The sequence below is a fragment of the Stenella coeruleoalba genome, assembly GCF_951394435.1.
Source record: "Stenella coeruleoalba genome assembly, chromosome: 1".
Taxonomy (NCBI): domain Eukaryota; kingdom Metazoa; phylum Chordata; class Mammalia; order Artiodactyla; family Delphinidae; genus Stenella; species Stenella coeruleoalba.
Genome location: NC_137169.1, coordinates 122,162,005 through 122,184,182, shown reverse-complemented (window position 1 = coordinate 122,184,182; position 22,178 = coordinate 122,162,005). Strand labels below are relative to the sequence as shown.

At 44.4% G+C, this 22,178-nt stretch overlaps 1 long non-coding RNA gene across 35 annotated transcripts in view; it reads left to right on the top strand.

Moving 5' to 3' along the window:
* LOC307186525 overlaps window positions 1–22,178 on the top strand; it is a 2,785,769-nt gene that overhangs the window by 1,595,215 nt on the left and 1,168,376 nt on the right. For all 35 annotated transcript variants that reach the window (XR_013828351.1, XR_013828352.1, XR_013828362.1 and 32 more), the window contains one exon: window positions 17,867–17,952. This is a non-coding gene — a long non-coding RNA (uncharacterized lncRNA). The remainder of the gene's footprint in view (window positions 1–17,866; window positions 17,953–22,178) is intronic.

The window sequence follows — 22,178 nt, the reverse complement described above, 5'->3', positions numbered from 1 at the left end:
ATTGCTGAGTGATATTGCTTTGTAAGTAAATACCACAACTTCTTTATCCATTTTTCACTTTCTGCGATGTTGAACTTGTACTGTAAACGAGGTTCTTGTAAACAGAGCCGTTCCAAACTTTGGGGTGGCTGTGTCTTTTTCATTTTAATTTCCCTAAGCTATAGGACCATAAGTGGAAGTGCCGTAGGCTCTGTTCCTTTGTTTTTTAGATGTTTCAGGAAACACCATACACTTCTCCCAAGTGTCTGTTGGCAATTTACATCCCGCCCATCAGCATAACAAGGCTCCCAGTTCTCCATGGCCTGCCCTGCCTTTCTGGATTTTACACTTTTTTCAGATGGCCCTTTTAACCGCGGAGAAGTGAGACTTCATTGTAGTGCAGATTTCCTTTGCAAGTTTGCTTGGTTGGCCAAAAAGGGCGTATGCGTTTTTTCCTGAATATATTCAGGAAAAAACGCATACGCCCTTTTTGGCCAAGTGCATCATTGTGGACGTTCTGCCTCTTTTCCTATGCTTTCAATGCAATTCCAGTCTACCTCCTGAAATCGGTTTCCTGCAATTCTGCCCCGCTTTCAAGTCCTCTTGGCAGCCTTACTTCAGTCTATTTTTGGACGATAGCTGTCATTTATAACTCTGCAGTTTTGTGAATTACAGTGCCCCTGAGCTCCTTTCTTCAACTCGATTTCTTGTGACCTGGCCGCAACACTGCAGGATGTCTTCAGGCCCTAATCTGGTTCTGGCACGGCATTCTGAGCCTTTGGTTAATTCCTCTTCCTGGTGGGAAATGAGAGTTAAATTTGCCCATCCAGACACCTCCAGCTAGTCTCTCATTGATTCTCGCTATTCCTGTTCATCTTCCGCAGAAATTGAAAACTGGGCCAAACAGGAGGTTAAAGGGACTGACTCTCCAAGTGGGGAGTGTGTTAGTAAGCGTCTGGAATGTTGCACCCGAGTACCAGGGTACGAAAACAGAGACATATTTGAACACGTCTCCCGATCACATGGTTGATCATACTCTAGGTTCCACATGCATGTTTTAGCTGAAGGAAGAATACCTTAAACCTGGGTAGTTGAAACCCGTGGAATGGGTACCATGCAATATGACTTCAAAGGGTCTTCATTTGCTCACGAACCTCTCCAGTCCTATCACTGCTGCGTTTATGCCCCTGGACACATGCTTGATTCTCTTTCGGAGACATAGCAATCCATAGGTTTTAAGATACTTACTAGACAGGTACATTCTTAGGCGTTTAATATGCGGTGTTGAGTCCATTTCGTTGAGCAAGGAGTAGCTCTTGTCTATTCCATATTTGGCTTAAGGAACTTTATCTGTGCTCATTTCAATCTCTGGTTTTATGCAGCACCCCAACTCACCTTTCCCCTTAAGCATGCATAAGTTGGTTTTCTAAATTTGAGACCCTGTTCTGTTCTGTAATTCAGTTCCTGTGTAGCCAAGTTTACATTCCGTGTATTAGTGATATCTTATGATGTTTCTTTTTTTGTGTGACTTATTTCAGTTAGAATCATCATACCTGAATCCACTCATTGTGCTGCTAAGGGCCTGATGACATAGATTTCATTGCTGAGTGTTATTGCTTTGTAAGTAAATACCACAGCTTCTTTATCCATTTTTCATTTTCTGCGATGTTGAACTTGTACTGTAAACGAGGTTCTTGTAAACAGAGTTGTCCCAAACGTTGGGGTGGCTGTGTCTTTTTGATTTTAATTTCCCTAAGCTATAGGACCATAAGTGGAAGTGCCCTAGGCTCTGTTGATTTGTTTTTTCGATGTTTCAGGAAACACCATACACTTCTCCCGAGTGTCTGTTGGCAATTTACATCCCGCCCATCAGCATAACAAGGCTCCCAGTTCTCCATGGCCTGTCCTGCCTTTCTGGATTTTACACTTTTTTCAGATGGCCCTTTTGACCGGGGAGAAGTGAGACTTCATTGTAGTGCAGATTTCCTTTGCAAGCTTGCTTGGTTGGCCAAAAAGGGCGTATGCGTTTTTTCCTGAATATATTCAGGAAAAAACGCATACGCCCTTTTTGGCCAAGTGCATCATTGTGGACGTTCTGCCTCTTTTCCTATGCTTTCAATGCAATTCCAGTCTAACTTCTGAAATCGGTTTCCTGCAATGCTGCCCCGCTTTCAAGTCCTCTTGGCAGCCTTACTTCAGTCTATTTTTGGACGATAGCTGTCATTTATAACTCTGCAGGTTTGTGAATTACAGTGCCCCTGAGCTCCTTTCTTCAACTCGCTTTCTTGTGACCTGGCCGCAACACCGCAGGATGGCTTCAGGCCCTAATCTGGTTCCGGCACGGCATGCTGAGCCTTTGGTTATTTCCTCTTTCTGGTGGGAAATGAGAGTTAAATTTGCCCGTCCAGACACCTCCAGCTAGTCTCTCATTGGTTCTCGCTATTCCTGTTCATCTTCTGCAGAAATTGCAAACGGGGCCAAACAGGAGGTTAAAGGTGCTGACTCTCCAAGTGGGGAGAGTGTTAGTAAAGCGTCTGGAATGTTGCACCCGAGTACCAGGGGAGGAAAACTGAGACATATTTGAACATGTCTCCCGTTCACACGGTTGATCATACTCTGGGTTCCACATGCATGTTTTAGCTGAAGGAAGAATACCTTAAACCTGGAGAGTTGAGACCCGTGTAATGGGTACCATGCAATATGACTTCAAAGGGTCTTCATTTGCTCCCCAAACCTCTCCAATCCTATCACTGCTGCGTTTATGCCCCTGTACACACGCTTGATTCTCTTTTGGAGACATAGCAATCCATAGGTTTTAAGATACTTACTAGTCAGGTACATTCTTAGGCGTTTAATATGGGGTGTTGAGTCCATTTCGTTGAGCAAGGAGTAGCTCTTGTCTATTCCATATTTGGCTTAAGGAACTTTATCTGTGCTCATTTCAATCTCTGGTTTTATGCAGCACCCCAACTCACCTTCCCCCTTAAGCAAGCATAAGTTGGTTTTCTAAACTTGAGACACTGTTCTGTTTTGTAATTCAGTTCATGTGTAGCCAAGTTTACATTCCATGTATTACTGATACCTTATGATGTTTCTTTTCTGTGTGACTTATTTCAGTTCGAATCATCATACCTGAATCCACTCATTATGCTGCTACGGGCCTGATGACATAGATTTCATTGCTGAGTGATATTGCATTGTACGTAAGTACCACAAGTTCTTTATCCATTTTTCACTTTCTGCGATATTGAACTTGTACTGTAAACGAGGTTCTTGTAAACAGAGCCGTCCCAAACTTTGGGGTGGCTGTGTCTTTTTGATTTTAATTTCCCTAAACTATAGGACCATAAGTGGAAGTGCCCTAGGCTCTGTTGCTTTGTTTTTTAGATGTTTCAGGAAACACCATACATTTCTCCAGAGTGTCTGTTGGCAATTTACATCCCGCCCATCAGCATAAGAAGGCTCCCAGTTCTCCATGGCCTGTCGTGCCTTTATGGATTTTACACTTTTTTCAGATGGCCCTTTTGACCAGGTGGAAGTGAGACTTCATTGTAGTGCAGATTTCCTTTGCAAGCTTGCTTGGTTGGCCAAAAAGTGCGTATGCGTTTTTTCCTGAATATATTCAGGAAAAAACACATACGCCCTTTTTGGCCAAGTGCATCATTGTCGAGTTTCTGACTCTCTTCATATGCTTTCAATGCAATTCCAGTCTACCTCCTGAAATCGGTTTCCTGCAATTCTTCCTTGCTTTCAATGCCTCTTCATAGCCTTACCTCAATATATTTTTAAAAAATAGTTGGCCTTTATAACTCTGCAGGTTTTTGAATTGCAGTGGCCCTTAGCTCCATTTTTTAGCTCTTATTTTTGTGGTCTTGCCCCATAACCACAGGATTCCTTGAAGCCCTATTTTTCTTCTGGGGCACCTGCTGTGCCTTTGGTTAATTCTTCTTACTGATGTGATATTAGAGTGACATGTGCCCATTGATACCGCTACAGCTAGTTTCTCACTGGTTCCCCCTATTCCCATTCATCCTCTGCACTAACTGCAGACTGTGCGATACCAGAACTTAAAGGCATTGACTCCATGTGGGGATGTTGTTAGTAAAGCGGCTGGAATGTCGATCCGGAGCCCCAGGAGAGGAAAAATGAGGTGCGTTTTAGAAACCTTTCCCGATCATATGGTATACCAGTCGCTGGGTTTCCCAAGCATGGTTTAGCTGTAGGAAGATTCCCTTCAACCTGGAGTGTTGGGACCCTTGGAATGAGTAGCATGAAGTATTGCATTAAACTTTCGGCAGTTGCTCACCAAAGCTCACCAATCCTCTCAGCCCCAAGTGTCCAGCCTTATGTCTTATCCAGCTGTGGGTTTATATGTGGTCAATCCAGGTTGCATCACAGCCCCTGAGCGAATTTTGTAAGAATTTTTCTCTCTTTCATTGTTTCAGCGTTTTGTTTTTAAAATTTATTTCTATAATGGGGTTTAGCTCCTTTTCACTGCTGTGTTTGTGCCGCTCTGCACACACTTGATTCCCTTATGGAGATATATCAATACATGGGTTTTAAGATTCTTATTCCTCAGATATATTTCTCTGCGGTGTATAGGGTATGTTGAGGCCTGTTCATTGAGCAAGGTGTAGATCTTGTCTAATACCTATTTGGTTTATTGAACGGTATCTGTGCTAATTTCAAACTCTGGTTTTATGCATCACCCCACCTCTCCTTTCCCCTTAAGCTGACATAAGTGTGTTTTCTAAATGTGAGACACTGTTCTGTTCTGTAATTCATTTCTTGTGCAGCCATATTTACCCTCCCTCTATAAGTGATATCTTATGATATGTTTCTTTTTCTGTTTGACTTATTTCAAGTAGTATTATCGGACCTAAATCCACTCTTTATCCTTCTACTAGCCTTATTACATTGATTTCATGGTGAAGAGATATTCCATTGTACATAAGTACCACATCTTCTTTATCCATTGTTCTCTTTCCTGGGATATTTAAGGTGTACTGAAGTTGAGGTTCTTGTAAACAGAGTAGCCCTAAACTGTGGTGTGCTTGTGTCTTGTTGATTTTTAGACTTCCCTAGATATACTCCCATGATTGGAAGTGTCCTATGCTCTGTAGCTCTGTTTTTTAGATGATTTAGGAACCACCATACACTTCTCCAGAGTGGCTCTCGGCAGTTCACACACTGCCCATCAGCGTATAAAGGCTCCCTGTTCTCCATGGCCTGTCCTGCATTTCTGGTTTTTACAATTTTTTAGGATGGCCCTTTTGACCGGTGGGAAGTGAGACTTCTTTGTTGTGCACATTTGCATTGCTTGCTTGCTTCGTTGCCCATAAAGTGCGTATGCGTTTTTTCCTGGATATAATCAGGAAAAAACGCATACGCCCTTTTGGGCCAACTGCATCATTGTCGAAATTCTGCCACTTTTCATGTGCGTTAAAGACGAGTCCAATCTATCTCTTGAAATCTGTTTCTTGCAATTCTGTCTTGCATTCAGATCCTCTTCTTTGCCTTACCTCAACATATTTTTGGACGTTAGTTTTCATTTATAACTCTGCAGGTTTGTGAATTGCAGTGACCCTGAGCTCCATTTTTTAAGTTGCTCTTTTGTGAGCTGGCCTCAAACCCGCAGGATTGCTTCAGGCCCTATTTTGGCTCCGGCGAGGCAGGCTGAGCCTTTCTTTAATTCTTATTCTTAATGGGAAATTAGAGTGATATGTGCCCGTCCAAACCCCTACAACTCTTCTCTCATTGGTTCCCCCTCTTCCCGTTCATCCTCCTCACAATTTGCAAAATGTGTGAAACAGAAGTTTAAATGTGCTGATTCTCCAAGTGGGGAGATTCTAAGTAGCGTGGCTGGAATGGTGAACAGGAGCACCAGGAGAGGATAAATGAGGTGCATTTTAGACACATCTCCCGATCACATGGTGTACAGTCCTCTGGGTTTTCCATGCATGTTTTAGCTGTAGGAAGATCCCTTGAACCTGCAGATTTGGGACCCATTGAATGGGTACCAGGTAGTATTACTTTAAAGGGTGTGCATTTCCTCACCCAACCTCACATTTCTCTTAGCGCAAACAGTTTCCAGCCTTATGTCTCATCCTGCTGTGGGTCTAGATGTGTTCAATCCATGTTGCATCACCGTCCCTGAGGAAAAGTTGTAAGAGGTTTTCTCTGTCTCTCTGTCGTTTATTTTTTTCAATTTATTACTATATTGGTTACAGTTGATTTTCAAAGCTCTGTTTCTTGCTGCTGTACATCCACTTGATTCACATACAGAGAGACATCAATAAATTCTTTTTCAGATTCTTACCAGTCGTATATATTCTTTTCCGGTGACTTGAGTGTGCTGAGTGCAGTTCTTTTAGCTACCGTGTAGGCCTTGTTGATTATCAGTTTGGTATTTGGAATGGTATCTTTGCTAATTTCAACCTCCTGGATGATGCCTCACCCCTCCCCACCTTTCCCGTTTAGCAGCCTTATGCGTGTTTTCTACATATTTGACTATGTTTTTGTTTTGTAATTTATTTCATGTGTAGCCATTTTGGATTCCACCTTTAAGTGATATCTTATGATATGTGTCTTTTTCTTTTTGAATTCTGTCACTTAGAATGATCATACGTAACTCCTCCGGAGTTGTTACAACTGGCCATATTTCATTGATTTCCAGGCTGAATAATATTCCACTCTACCTAAGTACCACATCTCTATCCATTTTTTCCCTCCAGAGACATTTAAGTTATATCCTAGTCGAGGATCTTTTAAACAGAGAGGGGGTAAACATTGGGGTGCCTGTGTCCTCTCGATTTTTGTTTTGCCCAAGATATACGCCCATGAGTGCAAGTGCCCTATGCTCTGTAGCTCATTTTTTAGATGCTTTAGTAAACACAATACACTTCTCCAGAATGGCCGTTGGCAATATACATTTCCACTATAAGTCTCACAGGGCTCCCTCTTCTCGTTGCCCTGTCCTGCATTTCTGTTGTTTACGCTTTATGAGGATGGCTCTTCTGACTGATGCGAAGTGATATCTTTTGTAGTATTGACTTCCAGTGCCCACCTGTTTGGTTGGCTAAAAAAGTGTATGCCCTTTTCTTGAATATATACAGAAAAGAACGCATACACCCTTTTTGGCCAACTGCAATGTTGGCAATGTTCAGCTCCTTTTCTTGTGCTTAATGGCGAGTCCTTTCTACCTCCTCAAATCCCTTTCCTGCCATTCTCCCTTGCTTACAAGTCCTTTTCTCTGACTTTCCTCAAGACATTTTTCAGTGATGGATATTTTCAACTCTGCAGTTTTGTGAATTTTACTGCCCCTGAGTTCCATTGTTCAACTCGTGTTTATGGGAACTGGCCACAAAGCAGCGGGATTTCCTCAAGCCCTATACTGTTTCCATGGGCAACCCTAGCCTTTGGTCAATTCGTCTTCCTGATTGGAAATTAGAGTGACATGTGCCTGTCTGAACACCTAGGACTTGTCTCTCATTGTTCCTCATCCTTCCGCTTCATCCTCTGGACAAATTCCAAACTGTACGCAACAGGATGTTGACAGTGCTGACATCTCCAAGTGGGGAGACTGTTAGTAAAGACGCTGGAGGGGTGAACCTGAGCACCAGGAGATGAGGAGATAAGATGCCTTTTCCAAACTCTTCCCGATCAGACGGTATACCATCCTCTGGGTGTGACAGACATGTTCTAGCAGTAGGAAGAGTCCCATTCATGTAAGGAGAACACCAGGGCTTTTTCAAAATCAGTGTCTCCCTGAAACCCAAACTGGGGAAGTTTTTAAGCTACGGCTACACATATGTTCATTAAGGGCCTTGGGAAGTAGGCAGAGTCCAAACTTTAGATGATTGAAGTCTTCAGGGTCAGAAGCACTCACCACCAGCTTCCCTTAGGCTACACTTTAACTGTCATTGATAGATGATGTCAATAAAAATATCTATTCTTTTTCAGATTATTTCCCCTTATAGGTTATTGCAAAATGTTGAGTGTAGTTCCCTGTGCTATACAGTAGTTCCTTGTTGATGATCTATTTTATACATAGCAGTGTGTATGTGTTAATTCCAAACTGTTAATTTATCCCTCCTCCCACCTTTCCCCTTTGGTAATAATAAATTATAAGATTTTATACTTCTCAGAAATGGGGGAGCTGAAAGAGAGGTATCATTTTCAATGGAAAAGCATTTAAAACAAGATTGAAGGTTTAACCAAGATTATTAGCTGTACATCCTTGGAAAGAAATCACTTCGTTTCTCTAATATTGACCTGACAAATAAGACAAACCTTTTCACTGAACTTGCTTATAAAAAGTGATGGAAATATCAAATGGAAGTGTTAAAAACATCTTATTTTACCCGAGCCTTATACACTGTTCTATGTTAACTACAGTTTGGCTCACACATCTGTTCATTGAGGTCACAATAGTCTCAATTTCTGTTACTGATCCTCCAGAGTGGACCCCAACAAGTGTCCCCCTGCCCAGTGTCATTGGGGCCAACAGATCGAGACTGAGTTTGGTTCACAAGCAAAGGAAACTTTATATTTTGATCAGAGAATGGAGAGGTGAGAGCATGCACTACCCCGTGGGCTGTGGGCTGTGGGCTGGGCTGCTGTGTAGAGATCCTGTCAGAGTCAGTGGGAGGGAGGGAGGCGGCGGAGCTCTCGAGGGCCGGGTTGGCTGTAGCTCAGGCTCTATATCGTGGAGTCTGCACTGGGCCCCAGGAGCTGAGGTGTCGACCCAGCCATTCTGCACTAGGAAATCTGGTCTGAAGTGCCGGGTGTGGAACCTCTGCATGCGGGACCCTAGGAGCACGTGAAATTAGACAAAGCACAAAGGATAAAAAAGGTTAGACTTGACTTTATTGCCCAGATTCTATTTTTATCTCCCAGGGATTTTTAATGGGCTTTGCTGGGGACAAACCCCTCCTCTGCCTTTTGTCCCGTTCCTCATTCTTGGAGTGCTGAGGGTGCAGACCCTTCTTCTGTAACTGCTGAGTGCTGAGTTGGGAGCCCTCATACCCTGGGGCGAGGGTCAGAGCTTCTCCCCAGCAGCCTCCCGGTGACGTTGATTGTCCCCAGGACCCCTGCCTCCCTGCTCGTCCACCTGAGCACCAGCATTGGAAGTGTTATAGATTCTAATGACCTTTAAGGGTCCAGGAAAGAGATGTGCAGAGACACTGTGGGGGCCGGTTTCACCCCGCCCCACATTTGTTCGGCCACCTTAGGCTGACCGTCTCTGCCAGCCTAGATGCTCTGACCAGTAGTCTGCGCTTTCTTCAATTAGGCCCCTGAATTAACGTACAAACAGCACCAGGTGTCAGAGCCCTGCCCGCTCAACTCCCAGACAGTCCAGGGTCAGTGGTGACCAAGGACCATGATGGCTACTGAGTCAACAGCCTTTTGAAGTAAACAGGAGTCCAGCCGGTCTTATTGGCCACCATCATCACGGTGTCTGTAGGCTTTTCTATGGTGACAGTGTGGTATACTGTTCCCCCGCCAAGATTATTAGCTCCCCTCTGGGTGCAGTAAGTCCTGCAAGCAGTAGTCTACTCTTTTGGGACACACTCTTGTTGTTTTATGAGAGAAACTCCAGGTCAAGTGATGTTCACACGAGTCGTCATGGTGCCCTGTTGCCCCCGGTTATCTCTCTGGATGTTGGAGTTGGAGGGCCTCCTCACTCGAGGTCGGTGTGCCCACGGAGCGAACCCTGCAACTTCAGGGCATGGTTGGTGGTTAGGATCACCACGTGGGGTCCTTTTCCCTTAGGAGGGAGGTGGCCTTTTGGGCTGCTGATTTCCAGGTTTTTAGATACCGCCAGTATCTTGGCCAGATGTGGCAGTGGGCCAAGCCCCTTAGTGACCGTAGTTTATCCTACCTGGATGGCATTCTTGCATTGTTCCATTTCAAGCGGTCCCAGTTTTTGCACTAATTCTCCAATGGCGATTCACCTTTCACCGGGAATGTAAAGGTCAAAGGGTTTAGCTAAATTAGGGAGTTCCAGGGCAAGGGTCTGAATTGACTGCTCTTTCCATTCTTGAAAGGCCACTTCTGGATTCTATTCAAAAGGATCATCATCTTTTCCTTTCAGTGTTTCATATAGAGGCCCAGCTAGTAGACTGTAGTTAGGGATCCAGAAGCAGCAAACCCTGGCCTCCCCAGGAACCCCTAAGCTGTCTTCTAGTTTTAGAAAGGGGTAAGGCTGAAAATGGTTTCTTCCCTTTCCTGGGATGGGCTTCTCTGACCTTCTGTGAGAATGAAGCCCAGGCAGGTCACCGCAGTCTGTGATATTTGAGCTTTTTCTTGGACAACTTCTATCCTTTATTGGCTTGGTAGTTCAGAGGCCTCCTTAGTAGGGCTGGTGATCAGAATGTCGTCTGCATATTGAAGGAGGGTTTCCTTTTCCAGAGGTAGAACTTTTAGGTCTTTAGCTAAGCTTTCCCCAAAGATGGTGTGGGAATTTTTGCACCCTTGGGGCCAGACGGCCCGGAAGTATTGTTTTAGTTGTATGTGGAGTCCTGCCACTCACAAGCCAAAATTTCTTGTGACTCTGGGACTAATGGAATACAAAAGAAGGCATCATTGAAGACTAATACAGAATACCATGTCCTGGTGGTTGGTAGAATGACCAGCAGGGTGTAGGAATTAGGAGCAACTGGAGATATATCCTCGGTGGCTTCACTGACTGTCCTGACATCCTTTACCAGGTCCCCAGCAGCCCATGGGGCTCTCGTGGTCAGACCAATCCCAGAATATGGAGCTCACCTGGGCAGGTACCCCACCCCCACCCCAGCCCACGGGGCTCTCGTGGTCAGGCCCCTCCCAGGATACAGAGCTACCCTTGCAGGTACCGTGGCAGGGCTGGGCACACAGGAACCGTGCACATAGCCCTCATTGCAGAGCACCCCCAGCTCACCTGTCGCTCAGAGCTGACACAGAGCACCTCAGAGCAGGACTTGAACTAACAAACAGCAGCTGCGACAGGTCTGTGACCCTGGGCATCACTCCGTGAGGCCTCCCTCCACCTGGTCTTCCAGAGACTTCCACTGCACCCGGGGCACCAGGCCTCTGTCTCCAACCACCACCCACCCCTCCTCTCCCTGACTCCTGGGTTCCTCTCATTAGGAGAGGGTTTTCTTGAAGTTGTCTCCCACTCATGGGCCAGATAAAATGATTAGAAAACAAGCCAAAGCTGCAGCCCCTTGTCTATCCTGACTCTCAGGAGCCCACACCTGTTCCTTGGACCTGGCCGGTTCAGCAAGTTCCATTTTCTGCAACTGTGAGCCCCTGAGGGGTGATGATTGGCTGACCTGGGCAGCCTTACCGTGCCGGCCAGCCCTCCCCAGGTGTGCCTGGGTTGAGATCAATATAAATACCACTCCAGGCAGCAAGAGCCCCTGCAGCCGTGCCTGACGCCATTTTCTCTGCCCTGTCAGCAGTCTCGGGGCTGGGCTGGTGGGAGGGAGTGAGAGGCCACGGCTTTGTGGGTGGCCCAGTGTGAGTGGGGCTCTGCTGGACTTTCTGCAGCAGTTGCCAGGCTGCCACCTGCTAAAGAAGAGGATGTGTCACCCATACCTGCTGCTGGAATTTCTCCCTGGGCAGAGGTGAGGAAGGAAAAAAGCAGTGGGGGCAGGGACAGGACGGGTATCTCAGGCAGGGAAATGGAAATCTTCCAGAAGAGCACCCAGGGCCAGGACCATCCTGGCTGGCCTGCAGGCACCAAGTCGGCCGGCATGCTGTCACTCGTGTGGCTCTATGGCCCTTCCTCTAGGCTTTCAAGTCCTTGTATATATTCAGGTGTTTTACCTGGGACGGGTGGGAATAGTTCAGCAGCAACTGGCCTGGGGCTCAGCTCACGTTTACTCACAGATGCCTCGGCACGGTGCCCCAGCTTTGCAATGAGGACGCTTGTTGCGTGGGGGCTGCTGGCTGAATGGGAGACGATTCCCCACCACTGACCAACTTCAGAATTGTTTACAACTGGAGCAAGTGCCCTGATACGGTTTTCCTCTGTGTAACTGGTGGGTTCTGTGTTTTTTTTCTCTTTTTCGTTTTTGGTTCAAGGTAGATTTTATTCCTCTTTTTTGTATTTACAGATATAAGCATGGAAATAATTTATTCATATAAATACATGTATGTGCAGGGAATAATTGTTTTTTCTGTTTTATTTTTTAAATTTTACTTCTTTTTAATTTTGAATTTTATTTTATATTTTTATACAGCAGGTTCTTATTGGTTATCTATTTTATACATATAAATGTATACATGCCAATCCCAGTCTCTCAACTCCTCCCACCACCACCCCCCCAACAGCTTTCCCCCCTTGTTGTCCATACGTTTGTTGTCTACATCTGTTGCTCTATTTATGCCTTGCAAAACGGTTAATCTGTACAGTTTTTCTAGGTTCCACATATATGCATGAATATACAAGATTTGTTTTTCTCTTTCTGACTTACTTCACTCTGTATGACAGTCTCTAGATCCATCGACGTCTCTACAAATGACCCAATTTCATTCCTTTTCATGGCTTAGTAATATTCCATTTTATATATGTACCACAGCTTTATGCATTCGTCTGTCTGTGGGCATTTAGGTTGCTTCCATTACCTCGATATTGTAAATAGTGATGCAATGAACATTGCGGTGAATGACTCTTTTTGATTTATGGTTTTGTCTGGGTATATGTCCAGTACTGGGATTGCTGTATCATATGGTAATTCTATTGTTAGTTTCTTAAGAAATTCCATATTGTTCTCCATAATGACTGTATCAATTTATATTCCCAACAATAGTGGAAGAGGGTTCCTTTTCTCCACACCCTTTCCAGCATTTTTTGTTTGTAGATTTTCAATGATGCCTATTCTACCAGGTGTGAGGTGATACCTCATTGTTGAATCCATTTCGTTGAGCAAGGGGTAGCTCTTGTCTATTACATATTTGGCTTATGGAACGGTATCTGTGCTAATTTCAAACTCTGCTTTTATGCAGCACCCCAACTCACCTTCCCCCTTAAGCAGGCATAAGTTGGTTTTCTAAACTTGAGACCCTGTTACGTTTTGTAATTCAGTTCATGTGTAGCCAAGTTCACATTCCGTGTATTAGTGATACCTTATGATGTTTCTTTTTCTGTGTGACTTATTTCACTTAGAATCATCGTGCCTCAATGCACTCATTATGCTGGTACGGGCCTGGTGACATAGATTTCATTGCTGAGTGGTATTCTGTTGTACAGAAGTACCGCAACTTCTTTATCCATTATTTGCTCTCTGGGATATTTAACTTGTGCCGTAGAAGAGATTCCTGTAAAAAGAGCCGTCCCAAATTTTGGGGTTGCTGTGTCTTTTTGATATTAATTTCCCTAAGCTATAGGACCATAAGTGGAAGTGCCCTAGGCTCTGTTGCTTTGTTTTTTAGATGTTTCAGGAAACACCATACACTTCTCCCGAGTGTCTGTTGGCAATTTACATCCCGCCCATCAGCATAACAAGGCTCCCAGTTCTCCATGGCCTGTCCTGCCTTTCTGGATTTTACACTTTATTCTGATGGCCCTTTTGACCAGGGGGAAGTGAGACTTCATTGTAGTGCAGATTTCCTTTGCAAGCTTGCTTGGTTGGCCAAAAAGGGCGTATGCGTTTTTTCCTGAATATATTCAGGAAAAAACGCATATGACCTTTTGGCAAAGTGCATCATTGTGGACGTTCTGCCTCTTTTCCTACGCTTTCAATGCAATTCCAGTCTACCTCCTGAAATCGGTATCCTGCAATTCTGCCCCGCTTTCAAGTCCTCTTGGCAGCCTTACTTCAGTGTATTTTTGGACGATAGCTGTCATTTATAACTCTGCAGGTTTGTGAATTACAGTGCCCCTGAGCTCCTTTCTTCAACTCGCTTTCTTTTGAGCTGGCCGCAACACCGCAGGATGGCTTCAGGCCCTAATCTGGTTCCGGCACGGCACGCTGAGCCTTTGGTTATTTCCTCTTCCTGGTGGGAAATGAGAGTTAAATTTGCCCGTCCAGACACCTCCAGCTAGTCTCTCATTGGTTCTCCCTATTCCTGTTCATCTTCCGCAGAAATTGCAAACTGGGCCAAACAGGAGGTTAAAGGCGCTGACTCTCCAAGTTGGGAGACTGTTAGTAAAGGGTCTGGAATGTTGCACCCGAGTACCAGGGGAGGAAACCTGAGACATATTTGAACATGTCTCCCGTTCACACGGTTGATCATACTCGGGGTTCCACATGCATGTTTTAGCTGAAGGAAGAATACCTTAAACCTGGAGAGTTGAGACCCGTGGAATGGGTACCATGCAATATGACTTCAAAGGGTCTTCATTTGCTCACCGAACCTCTCCAATCCTATCACTGCTGCGTTCATGCCCCTGTACACATGCTTGATTCTCTTTCGGAGACATAGCAATCCATAGGTTTTAAGATACTTACTACTCAGGTACATTCTTAGGCGTTTAATATGCGGTGTTGAGTCCATTTCGTTGAGCAAGGAGTAGCTCTTGTCTATTCCATATTTGGCTTAAGGAACTTTATCTGTGCTCATTTCAATCTCTGGTTTTATGCAGCACCCCAACTCACCTTTCCCCTTAAGCAAGCATAAGTTGGTTTTCTAAATTTGAGACCCTGTTCTGTTCTGTAATTCAGTTCCTGTGTAGCCAAGTTTACATTCCGTGTATTACTGATATCTTATGATGTTTCTTTTTCTGTGTGACTTATTTCAGTTAGAATCATCATAACTGAATCCACTCATTGTTCTGCTAAGGGCCTGATGACATAGATTTCATTGCTGAGTGATATTGCTTTGTAAGTAAATACCACAACTTCTTTATCCATTTTTCACTTTCTGCGATGTTGAACTTGTACTGTAAACGAGGTTCTTGTAAACAGAGGCATCCCAAACTTTGGGGTGGCTGTGTCTTTTTGATTTTAATTTCCCTAAGCTATAGGACCATAAGTGGAAGTGCCCTAGGCTCTGTTGCTTTGTTTTTTAGATGTTTCAGGAAACACCATACTCTTCTCCCGAGTGTTTGTTGGCAATTTACATCCCGCCCTTCAGCATAACAAGGCTCCCAGTTCTCCATGGCCTGTCCTGCCTTTCTGGATTTTACACTTTTTTCAGATGGCCCTTTTGACCGGGGGGAAGTGAGACTTCATTGTAGTGCAGATTTCCTTTGCAAGCTTGCTTGGTTGGCCAAAAAGGGCGTATGCGTTTTTTCCTGAATATATTCAGGAAAAAACGCATACGCCCTTTTTGGCCAAGTGCATCATTGTGGACGTTCTGCCTCTTTTCCTATGCTTTCAATGCAATTCCAGTCTACCTCCTGAAATCGGTTTCCTGCAATTCTGCCCCGCTTTCAAGTCCTCTTGGCAGCCTTACTTCAGTCTATTTTTGGACGATAGCTGTCATTTATAACTCTGCAGGTTTGTGAATTACAGTGCCCCTGAGCTGCTTTCTTCAACTCGCTTTCTTTTGAGCTGGCCGCAACACCGCAGGATGGCTTCAGGCCCTAATCTGGTTCCGGCACGGCACACTGAGCCTTTGGTTATTTCCTCTTCCTGGTGGGAAATGAGAGTTAAATTTGCCCGTCCAGACACCTCCAGCTAGCCTCTCATTGGTTCTCACTATTCCTGTTCATCTTCCGCAGAAATTGCAAACTGGGCCAAACAGGAGGTTAAAGGCGCTGACTTTCCAAGTGGGGAGAGTATTAGTAAAGCATCTGGAATGTTGCACCCGAGTACCAGGGGAAGAAAACTGAGACATATTTGAACACGTCTCCCGTTCACATGGTTGATCATACTTGGGTTCCACATGCATGTTTTAGCTGAAGGAAGAATACCTAAAACGTGGGTAGTTGAAACCCGTGGAATGGGTACCATGCAATATGACTTCAAAGGGTCTTCATTTGCTCACCGAACCTCTCCAATCCTATAACTGCTGCGTTCATGCCCCTGTACACATGCTTGATTCTCTTTCGGAGACATAGCAATCCATAGGTTTTAAGATACTTACTAGTCAGGTACATTCTTAGGCGTTTAATATGCGGTGTTGAGTCCATTTCGTTGAGCAAGGAGTAGCTCTTGTCTATTCCATATTTGGCTTAAGGAACTTTATCTGTGCTCATTTCAATCTCTGGTTTTATGCAGCACCCCAACTCACCTTTACCCTTAAGCAAGCATAAGTTGGTTTTCTAAATTTGAGACCCTGTTCTGTTCTGTAATTCAGTTCCTGTGTAGCCAAGTTTACATTCCGTGTATTACTGATATCTTATGATGTTTCTTTTTCTGTGTGACTTATTTCAGTTAGAATCATCATACCTGAATCCACTCATTGTGCTGCTAAGGGCCTGATGACACAGATTTCATTGCTGAGTGATATTGCTTTGTAAGTAAATACCACAACTTCTTTATCCATTTTTCACTTTCTGCGATGTTGAACTTGTACTGTAAACGAGGTTCTTGTAAACAGAGCCATTCCAAACTTTGGGGTGGCTGTGTCTTTTTGATTTTAAATTCCCTAAGCTATAGGACCATAAGTGGAAGTGCCCTAGGCTCTGTTGCTTTGTTTTTTAGATGTTTCAGGAAACACCATACACTTCTCCCGAGTGGTTGTTGGCAATTTACATCCCGCCCATCAGCATAACAAGGCTCCCAGTTCTCCATGGCCTGTCCTGCCTTTCTGGATTTTACACTTTTTTCAGATGGCCCTTTTGACCGGGGGGAAGTGAGACTTCATTGTAGTGCAGATTTCCTTTGCAAGCTTGCTTGGTTGGCCAAAAAGGGCGTATGCGTTTTTTCCTGAATATATTCAGGAAAAAACGCATACGCACTTTTTGGCCAAGTGCATCATTGTGGACGTTCTGCCTCTTTTCCTATGCTTTCAATGCAATTCCAGTCTACCTCCTGAAATCGGTTTCCTGCAATTCTGCCCCGCTTTCAAGTCCTCTTGGCAGCCTTACTTCAGTCTATTTTTGGACAATAGCTGTCATTTATAACTCTGCAGGTTTGTGAATTACAGTGCCCCTGAACTGCTTTCTTCAACTCGCTTTCTTGTGACCTGGCCGCAACACCGCAGGATGGCTTCAGGCCCTAATCTGGTTCCAGCACGGCACGCTGAGCCTTTGGTTATTTCCTCTTCCTGGTGGGAAATGAGAGTTAAATTTGCCCGTCCAGACACCTCCAGCTAGTCTCTCATTGGTTCTCGCTATTCCTGTTCATCTTCCGCAGAAATTGCAAACTGGGCCAAACAGGAGGTTAAAGGCGCTGACTCTCCAAGTGGGGAGAGTGTTAGTAAAGCGTCTGGAATGTTGCACCCGAGTACCAGGGTACGAAAACTGAGACATATTTGAAAACGTCTCCCGATCACATGGTTGATCATACTCTAGGATCCACATGCATGTTTTAGCTGAAGGAAGAATACCTTAAACCTGGATAGTTGAAACCCGTGGAATGGGTACCATGCAATATGACTTCAAAGGGTCTTCATTTGCTCACCGAACCTCTCCAATCCTATCACTGCTGCGTTTATGCCCCTGTACACATGCTTGATTCTCTTTTGGAGACATAGCAATCCATAGGTTTTAAGATACTTACTAATCAGGTATATTCTTAGGCGTTTAATATGCGGTGTTGAGTCCATTTCGTTGAGCAAGGAGTAGCTCTTGTCTATTCCATATTTGGCTTAAGGAACTTTATCTGTGCTCATTTCAATCTCTGGTTTTATGCAGCACCCCAACTCACCTTTACCCTTAAGCAAGCATAAGTTGGTTTTCTAAATTTGAGACCCTGTTCTGTTCTGTAATTCAGTTCCTGTGTAGCCAAGTTTACATTCCGTGTATTACTGATATCTTATGATGTTTCTTTTTCTGTGTGACTTCTTTCAGTTAGAATCATCATACCTGAATCCACTCATTGTGCTGCTAAGGGCCTGATGACACAGATTTCATTGCTGAGTGATATTGCTTTTTAAGTAAATACCACAACTTCTTTATCCATTTTTCACTTTCTGCGATGTTGAACTTGTACTGTAAACGAGGTTCTTGTAAACAGAGCCGTTCCAAACTTTGGGGTGGCTGTGTCTTTTTGATTTTAATTTCCCTAAGCTATAGGACTAAGAGTGGAAGTGCCCTAGGTTCTGTTGCTTTGTTTTTTATATGTTTCAGGAAACACCATACACTTCTCCCGAGTGGTTGTTGGCAATTTACATCCCGCCCATCAGCATAACAAGGCTCCCAGTTCTCCATGGCCTGTCCTGCCTTTCTGGATTTTACACTTTTTTCAGATGGCCCTTTTGACCGTGGGGAAGTGAGACTTCATTGTAGTGCAGATTTCCTTTGCAAGCTTGCTTGGTTGGCCAAAAAGGGCGTATACGTTTTTTCCTGAATATATTCAGGAAAAAACGCATACGCCCTTTTTGGCCAAGTGCATCATTGTGGACGTTCTGCCTCTTTTCCTATGCTTTCAATGCAATTCCAGTCTACCTCCTGAAATCGGTTTCCTGCAATTCTGCCCCGCTTTCAAGTCCTCTTGGCAGCCTTACTTCAGCCTATTTTTGGACGATAGCTGTCATTTATAACTCTGCAGGTTTGTGAATTACAGTGCCCCTGAGCTCCTTTCTTCAACTCGCTTTCTTGTGAGCTGGCCGCAACACCGCAGGATGGCTTCAGGCCCTAATCTGGTTCTGGCACGGCACGCTGAGCCTTTGGTTAATTCCTCTTCCTGGTGGGAAATGAGAGTTAAATTTGCCCATCCAGATACCTCCAGCTAGTCTCTCATTGGTTCTCGCTATTCCTCTTCATCTTCCACAGAAATTGCAAACTGGGCCAAACAGGAGGTTAAAGGGACTGACTCTCCAAGTGGGGAGAGTGTTAGTAAAGCGTCTGGAATGTTGCACCCGAGTACCAGGGTACGAAAACTGAGACATACTTGAACACGTCTCCCGATCACATGGTTGATCATACTCTAGGTTCCACATGCATGTTTTAGCTGAAGGAAGAATACCTTAAACCTGGGTAGTTGAAACCCGTGTAATGGGTACCATGCAATATGACTTCAAAGGGTCTTCATTTGCTCACCGAACCTCTCCAATCCTATCACTGCTGCGTTTATGCCCCTGTACACATGCTTGATTCTCTTTCGGAGACATAGCAATCCATAGGTTTTAAGATACTTACTAGTCAGGTACATTATTAGGCGTTTAATATGCGGTGTTGAGTCCATTTCGTTGAGCAAGGAGTAGCTCTTGTCTATTCCATATTTGGCTTAAGGAACTTTATCTGTGCTCATTTCAATCTCTGGTTTTATGCAGCACCCCAACTCACCTTTCCCCTTAAGCAAGCATAAGTTGGTTTTCTAAATTTGAGACCCTGTTCTGTTCTGTAATTCAGTTCCTGTGTAGCCAAGTTTACATTCCGTGTATTACTGATATCTTATGATGTTTCTTTTTCTGTGTGACTTATTTCAGTTAGAATCATCATACCTGAATCCACTCATTGTGCTGCTAAGGGCCTGATGACACAGATTTCATTGCTGAGTGATATTGCTTTGTAAGTAAATACCACAACTTCTTTATCCATTTTTCACTTTCTGCGATGTTGAACTTGTACTGTAAACGAGGTTCTTGTAAACAGAGCCATTCCAAACTTTGGGGTGGCTGTGTCTTTTTGATTTTAATTTCCCTAAGCTATAGGACCATAAGTGGAAGTGCCCTAGGTTCTGTTGCTTTGTTTTTTAGATGTTTCAGGAAACACCATACACTTCTCCCGAGTGGTTGTTGGCAATTTACATCCCACCCATCAGCATAACAAGGCTCCCAGTTCTCCATGGCCTGTCCTGCCTTTCTGGATTTTACACTTTTTTCAGATGGCCCTTTTGACCGGGGGGAAGTGAGACTTCATTGTAGTGCAGATTTCCTTTGCAAGCTTGCTTGGTTGGCCAAAAAGGGCGTATGCGTTTTTTCCTGAATATATTCAGGAAAAAACGCATACGCCCTTTTTGGCCAAGTGCATCATTGCGGACGTTCTGCCTCTTTTCCTATGCTTTCAATGCAATTCCAGTCTACCTCCTGAAATCGGTTTCCTGCAATTCTGCCCCGCTTTCAAGTTCTCTTGGCAGCCTTACTTTAGTCTATTTTTGGACGATAGCTGTCATTTATAACTCTGCAGGTTTGTGAATTACAGTTCCCCTGAGCTCCTTTCTTCAACTCGCTTTCTTGTGAGCTGGCCGCAACACCGCAGGATGGCTTCAGGCCCTAATCTGGTTCTGGCACGGCATGCTGAGCCTTTGGTTAATTCCTCTTCCTGGTGGGAAATGAGAGTTAAATTTGCCCGTCCAGACACCTCCAGCTAGCCTCTCATTGGTTCTCGCTATTCCTGTTCATCTTCCGCAGAAATTGCAAACTGGGCCAAACAGGAGGTTAAAGGCGCTGACTTTCCAAGTGGGGAGAGTGTTAGTAAAGCGTCTGGAATGTTGCACCCGAGTACCAGGGGAGGAAAACTGAGACATATTTGAACACGTCTCCCGTTCACATGGTTGATCATACTTGGGTTCCACATGCATGTTTTAGCTGAAGGAAGAATACCTAAAACCTGGGTAGTTTAAACCCGTGGAATGGGTACCATGCAATATGACTTCAAAGGGTCTTCATTTGCTCACCGAACCTCTACAATCCTATCACTGCTGCGTTTATGCCCCTGTACACATGCTTTATTCTCTTTCGGAGACATAGCAATCTATAGGTTTTAAGATACTTACTAGTCAGGTACATTCTTAGGCCTTTAATATGCGGTGTTGAGTCCATTTCGTTGAGCAAGGAGTAGCTCTTGTCTATTCCATATTTGGCTTAAGGAACTTTATCTGTGCTCATTTCAATCTCTGGTTTTATGCAGCACCCCAACTCACCTTTCCCCTTAAGCAAGCATAAGTTGGTTTTCTAAATTTGAGACACTGTTCTGTTTTGGAATTCAGTTCCTGTGTAGCCAAGTTTACATTCCGTGTATTAGTGATATCTTATGATGTTTCTTTTTCTGTGTGACTTATTTCAGTTAGAATCATCGTACCTGAATCCACTCATTGTGCTGCTAAGGGCCTGATGACACAGATTTCATTGCTGAGTGATATTGCTTTGTAAGTAAATACCACAACTTCTTTATCCATTTTTCACTTTCTGCGATGTTGAACTTGTACTGTAAACGAGGTTCTTGTAAACAGAGCCGTTCCAAACTTTGGGGTGGCTGTGTCTTTTTGATTTTAATTTCCCTAAGCTATAGGACCATAATTGGAAGTGCCCTAGGTTCTGTTGCTTTGTTTTTTACATGTTTCAGGAAACACCATACACTTCTCCTGAGTGGTTGTTGGCAATTTACATCCTGCCCATCAGCATAACAAGGCTCCCAGTTCTCCATGGCCTGTCCTGCCTTTCTGGATTTTACACTTTTTTCAGATGGCCCTTTTGACCGGGGGGAAGTGAGACTTCATTGTAGTGCAGATTTCCTTTGCAAGCTTGCTTGGTTGGCCAAAAAGGGCGTATGCGTTTTTTCCTGAATATATTCAGGAAAAAACGCATACGCCCTTTTTGGCCAAGTGCATCATTGTGGACGTTCTGCCTCTTTTCCTATGCTTTCAATGCAATTGCAGTGTACCTCCTGAAATCGGTTTCCTGCAATTCTGCCCCGCTTTCAAGTCCTCTTGGCAGCCTTACTTCAGTCTATTTTTGGACGATAGCTGTCATTTATAACTCTGCAGTTTTGTGAATTACAGTGCCCCTGAGCTCCTTTCTTCAACTCGCTTTCTTGTGACCTGGCCGCAACACCGCAGGATGGCTTCAGGCCCTAATCTGGTTCCGGGCCGGCATGCTGAGCCTTTGGTTAATTCCTCTTCCTGGTGGGAAATGAGAGTTAAATTTGCCCGTCCAGACACCTACAGCTAGCCTCTCATTGGTTCTCGCTATTCCTGTTCATCTTCCGCAGAAATTGCAAACTGGGCCAAACAGGAGGTTAAAGGGACTGACTCTCCAAGTCGGGAGAGTGTTAGTAAAGCGTCTGGAATGTTGCACCCGAGTACCAGGGGAGGAAAACTGAGACATATTTGAACACATCTCCCGTTCACATGGTTGATCATATTCTGGGTTCCACATGCATGTTTTAGCTGAAGGAAGAATACCTTAAACCTGGAGAGTTGAGACCCGTGTAATAGGTA